Genomic DNA, 6,012 nt, shown 5'->3' on the forward strand with positions numbered 1-6,012 from the left:
ATAATCCTAAAATTTGTATGGAACCAGAAAAGACCCCTACTAGCCAGAGGAATGTTGAAAAAGAAAAGAAAAGTGGTGGCATCACAATTCCAGACTTCAAGCTCTATTACAAAGCTGTCGTCATCAAGACAGTATGGTCCTGGCACAAAAACAGACACTTAGATCAATGGAACAGAATCGAGAGCCCAGAAATGGACCCTCAACTCTATGGTCAACTCATCTTTGACAAAGCAGGAAAGAAAGTCCAATGGAAAAAAGACAGTCTCTTCAACAAATGGTGTTGGGAAAATTGGACAGCCACGTGCCGAAGAATGAAACTGGACCATTTCCTTACACCACACACAAAAATAGACTCAAAATGTTGGAAAGACCTCAATGTGAGACAGGAGTCCATCAAAATCCTAAAGGAGAACACAGGCAGCAACCTCTTCGACCTCAGCCACAGCAACTTCTTCCTAGTAACATCGCCAAAGGCAAGGGAAGCAAGGGCAAAAATTAACTATTGTGACTTCTTCAAGATAAAAAGCTTTTGCACAGCAAAAGAAACTGTCAAAAAAACCAAAAGACAACCAACAGAATGGGAGAAGATATTTGCAAATGACATATCAGATAAAGGGCTAGTATCCAAAATCTATAAAGAACTTATCAAACTCAACACCCAAAGAACAAATAATCCAATCAAGAAATGGGCAGAAGACATGAACAGACATTTTTCCAAAGAAGACATCCAAATGGCCAAAAGACACATGAAAAAGTGCTCAACATCGCTCGGCATCAGGGAAATCCAAATCAAATCCTCAATGAGATACCACCTCACACCAGTCAGAATGGCTGAAATTAACAGGAAACGACAGATGCTGGCGGGGATGTGGAGAAAGGGGAACCCTCCTACACTCTTGGTGGGAATGCAAGCTGGTGCAGCTGTTCTGGAAAACAATATGGAGGTTCCTCAAAAGGTTGAAAATAGAGCTACCACATGATCCAGCAATTGCACTGCTGGGTATTTGCCCCAAAGATACAAATGTAGGGATCCGAAGAGGTATGTGCACCCCAATGTTTATAGCAGCAATGTCCACAATAGCCAAATTGTGGAAAGAGTCAAGATGTCCAGATGAATGGATAAAGAAGTGGTATATATATACACAATGGAATATTATGCCGCCATCAAAAGGAATGAAATCTTGCCATTTGCAACGACGTGGATAGAACTGGAGTGTATTATGCTGAGCGAAATAAGTCAATCAGAGAAAGACATGTAACATATGACCTCACTGATATGAGGAATTCTTAATCTCAGGAAACAAACTGAGGGTTGCTAGAGTGGGGGTGGGAGGGATGGGGTGGCTGGGTGATAGACATTGGGGAGGGTATGTGCTATGGTGAGCACTGTGAATTGTGTAAGACTGTTGAATCACAGACCTGTACCTCTGAAACAAATAATACAATATATGTTAAAAAAAAAAAAAAAAGAAGATAGCAGGAAGTGAAGAATGAAGCAGGGGAAATCGGAGGGGGAGATGAACCATGAGAGACGATGAACTCTGAAAAACAAACTGAGGGTTCTAGAGGGGAGGGGGGAGGGGGGATGGGTTAACCTGGTGATGGGTATTAAGGAGGGCACGTATTGAATGGAGCACTGGGTGTTATATCCAAACAATGTATCATGGAACACTACATCAAAAACTAATGATGTAATGTATGGTGATTAACATAACATAATAAAAAAATAAAGAAATTAAAGGCAGAGATGGAATATAAGCATTACACTTCAGCTGGTAAAGGCTTTTGTCTTTTTGTTTTTTTCTCATGGGAGGTTAACAATTTTGATACTGCTATGTAAGTATACTAGGATACAGTGATCAGGAAAATGGATGGAAGAAGGCCAGAGCTGCAATTCTCATTGCTGGAGTAGAATTTACACATAAGTGCCAGAGGTTGGAATAATCCATGTGGTCATGGATCAGTATCACATCAATATGACTCACTTTTAGCTTAATATAGATGTAAATGGTTCCATATAGAATTATTAATAAACATGTTCTCATACATGAGTTATTAAACACATATCTTCTTGCTCTGTCAGCTGAGAGGGCCCACCCCAGTAGCAAGGAACATACCAAATACAAACATCTTGGTTTCTAATACCATTCTTCCAGAAAAGGAAGTGGGGCTCCTTTTAAAAACAGGTGCTCTAGGACAGGGCCAAGGAATGTACAAGATGAGCCTGAGCAACTTGGAGTGCCAAAGAGTGAGGAAGTGTTAAAGACACATACACACAACAGTGGGGGTATGCCAAAGAGACAAATGAACCAACTGGAATGTGCCAATGATGAAACATTTTGAGAGCAAACTAATAAAGGTCCATTGTGTTGTAACCCAAAGCATAAAATAAATATCCAGTTCATACTGATATAAATAAATAATTGAATAAATGAGTAAATGAAGGACATTAGAAAAATCTCCCACACAGAATTCCAAATAATGCATATTCAAAGAGTTTGAATATAATTCCTGACTCTGTGAGTTTACCCACACATAGCAACTTTCTTTCACTGAATATAGTATGGTGGGGCGGAGGCAGAGAAAGAATAACTTCCCAGTGGAGAAGTCTGACAAATGCCACTGAGCCCAGTGATCAAGATTAACATGAACAGTGATATGTCATGTCAATAGAAGGTATGCTTGATTGATGTGATGAAAATGACATTTACCTCTATAGTCTTCCTTGAAAAACCACATAATCCTTTTTTAACCATAAGATAAATGTCAAACAAATCTCAATTGAGGGACATTCTACAAAATGTCTTACCAATACTCCTCAAAACTAAGGTCATCAAAAAAAAAAAAAAAAAAAAAAAGGGAAGTCTGAAAACTGTCATAGCCAAGAGGAGCCTAAGGAGACAGGACGGCTAAGTGTGATGTAGTAGTCTATGTAAGATCCTGGAAGAGCAAACGGACATTAGGGTATTAACAAATGAGATTAAAAACAAAAACGAAAGCTATGGACTTTGCTAATAATATTGTAACAATATTTTTTCATTAATTGTAACAACTGTAGTCTATTAATGTAAGATATTCACAGTGGGAGAAACAGTGTTGGGGATGTGGGAAGTTTCTGTACTAGATTCACAATGTTTCTGGAAATTTAAAATGGTTCTAAAATAAAAATATGTAAAAAATAAAACACTATTATACTCTTAAGTTCTCTAACACTGAAAATATTCAAGTAGAGTCCAGATGATTGTAGATTGGACAATTTCCTGAAATCAATGCAAACTTGGACTAATTTCCTCATATAAAATGCTTTTTATTATATTATAAAGTAAGGTCTGCCTTTCATATACCTGAGGCTCAACATAGTTTATTTGACTCAGTGTATAAAATGCTGACAAAGTCTCTATTCTCGCCTTCTAGGAACTCACAATACAGAAAAATAAGACATTTAATGAAATTTTATTCACAGTTTTAGACCCATAATAGGGGCATGCTAAGGCTGTTTTAGAAGCAAAGAACAGAGAAGTGAGCCCAGTACAGGGTTCTTGGAAGCTTTTGTGGAGGAGATGTTTCCTGATTTGACTCTTGAAAATAAGTTGTAATTATTTAGACGAAGCACGGAGGAAAGGACGTTCCAGAAAAGAATTTGGAGGGCAAAATAGAGAGTAATGAAGGAGCATTCAGGCAGCTAGAAGCCACGAAGTTGAGTAGATTACTAAAACCGAGGATTATTCTGAAGGAATATGTTGGGTTCAGTCTGCAGTGGACTCTACCTGTCCTGTTAAGTACCTTGCATTTTACCCCATATTCAAATTGATCTACTCTTGAATTGTGTAAGTTAACTCTTCCTGCTTGCTAATATAAATTACTTGTATTCTAAAAGTTGTCATGGGCGCCTGGGTGGCTCAGTCGTTAAGCGTCTGCCTTCAGCTCAGGTCATGATCCCAGGGTCCCGGGATCGAGTCCCACATCGGGCTCCCTGCTCAGTGGGAAGCCTGCTTCTCCCTCTCCCACTCCCCCTGCTTGTGTTCCCTCTCTCACTGTGTCTCTATCTGTCAAATAAATAAATAAAATCTTTTTAAAAAAAATAAATAAATAAAATAAAAGTTGTCATAAAAATCAAAATTAGTATTTTTCCCTGTTCTGCTTTGATGCAATTGTTTAGTACGAACATTTAGGGTAGAGTTTGACTAACAACTGGATATTATTACAAATGTGCCTTCAGGGATGCATTTCAGAAATGCTGCTACAAAGAATAAACATATAACTTTTCTCATTTGAAAGAACACACTAGATTTGGGTTTTTTTTCCCCAAAGAGAGAAAAAAAAAAATCAAAGCACAATGGAATTAGGCAGATGTCACTCATTCATTAAACATAGTCTCAACCACTTTTTGTAAAAACAAAGGAATGTGGAAAGTTGTTTTTCATACATATATTCCATATCCTTTTCAAACTCTCAAAGTAACAGTGCATTCGTGCATAGATATTCTAAAACTCTTTTAGGCATTGATTTCTGCTTATGTGCACAGAATGCTAAGACTTTAAGAAAGTCCTTGAACAATAACTGAAAGACCAGCTGCTGATTTTGTAATTCAGAAAGGTTTACATAGACAATAGGTTCTCATCACATATGCTTGCTTCCCATTACTTTTCTCCCTGTGTTTAAATAAACGTTCGATACATCGCTCTTTTTCTAATTGTAATTTCTTCATTAAGTGAATAGAGACAAGCACTGTGAATGTGCATCTCATGGTGTGAAAAAAATATCACCCACCAAGTAACAGGTCCCCTACTGAGGTGATTAAATTAACAGAACTGTAATTAAATGAACAGGAACTGTTGGTTTCAGAAGCTTTGTCTTGCACAGTATTTCATAAAGTGGTTACAGGCTCTTTTAAGCAGAGACTTTATACTGCCTTTGTATTGAATAAACTTTACAAACAAAAGTTACTTTGTTAAATTTTATTTACATAATGGTAACCGCTATTGAAAACTTCTTAGAAGATCTAAAGATTTTGCTAAAAAATAAGCCATGTTTAGTGGTGTCAAAGCCAAGGACATCACCTGATAGGAATAGTTGCACTATGAACTGTGTAAAATATTTTGGGGTTCTTGAATATTTGACAATAAATGCACGAAAACACCTCTCTTTCATAGTTTTGCAAAATACTATGTTTTACTGTATAACTCTTTTTGATAACAATTCATTGAGGGGAGTTTATAGAGTTGTATATGTGGGAGTTTATAGAATTTATAGAACAGAATAAGTCATAGTCTTTCCAATAAAGAGAGTAAGTGTGCTCATTGATTGAAAGCATAGATTATTGCAAAAAAAAATCTGGGTTTAAATATCAGCTCTCATAATGTTTTTACCATGTGTACATCACAGAGAATATTTTCTACTAAAACCTCACTTGAGATGAGCATTGATAAACAACACCCCCAGTGAGTTTTCTAAGAGGTACACCGCTGTCTGCGGTGGCCCAGACCTTCAATTAGATTCAAGGTGCCCCCTAGTCATTCCTCACTGTGAGAAGCCAATGGGAATAGAGGTCTCTACTTTTGTATCCACTGCACCTCTTGTTCTATGCCTCTCCCTGGCCTTCCTGAGTTCTGGAATGCTATTAGAGTGTATTTCATTTGTCACTCTTCAGTGGGGCAAACTGTGGTAAATCAGTTTATCTGTCTGAACCTTGAACTCTGCATGTAAAATTGGGTAACAGTTATGTCCTAATTTGTGTATTGCCCCCCAAAAAATCTTAGAATTTTGCTCAGAGGTTTTATTTAGGAGATCATAGGAAGCAAGTGAGGGAGTAAGGAGAGTGAAGTAAGGAATGGAAAACAACCAATAGAAAATGTTATAAGCAGAGGGTGTTTGACTTCATAAGACCTCTTCATAAGAAACTTGCATTGGAAGGAAGAAAGGAAGGAAGGAAGGAAGGAAGGGAGGGAGGAAGGAAGGAAGGAAGGAAGGAAGGAAGGAAGGAAGGAAGGAAGGAAGGAAGAGAGGGAGGGA

Source organism: Eumetopias jubatus, unplaced genomic scaffold (assembly GCF_037043125.1).
Source record: "Eumetopias jubatus isolate StellerSeaLion01/CBP00866 unplaced genomic scaffold, mEumJub1_p1.0 scaffold_16, whole genome shotgun sequence".
In the NCBI taxonomy this organism is placed as follows: Eukaryota; Metazoa; Chordata; class Mammalia; order Carnivora; family Otariidae; genus Eumetopias; species Eumetopias jubatus.